Here is a 269-nt window from a genome sequence, read left to right on the forward strand (position 1 = left end):
ACACACACACACACACACACACACACACACACACACACACACACACACACACACACCTGGGGTGGGAATTAGTGGAACTATAAGTGTGTACATGTGCCTGCTCCAAGTATCTCCTTTTCACCTCTCAACCCCTTCAACATAGGAAGTCCCTATGACTTTTAGACTCCAAGTCTAAAACTCTTTGGGTTAAAAGAAATACAAGAGGTCATTTCAGCATGGCTACTACAAAAGCTCTGGATACATCTATCATTTTAGGGACTACTAGGGTC

The sequence above is a fragment of the Petaurus breviceps genome, unplaced genomic scaffold (genome assembly GCF_028583685.1).
Source record: "Petaurus breviceps papuanus isolate PSGF00001 unplaced genomic scaffold, PetGlider_PUasm1.0 90537, whole genome shotgun sequence".
Taxonomy (NCBI): Eukaryota; Metazoa; Chordata; class Mammalia; order Diprotodontia; family Petauridae; genus Petaurus; species Petaurus breviceps.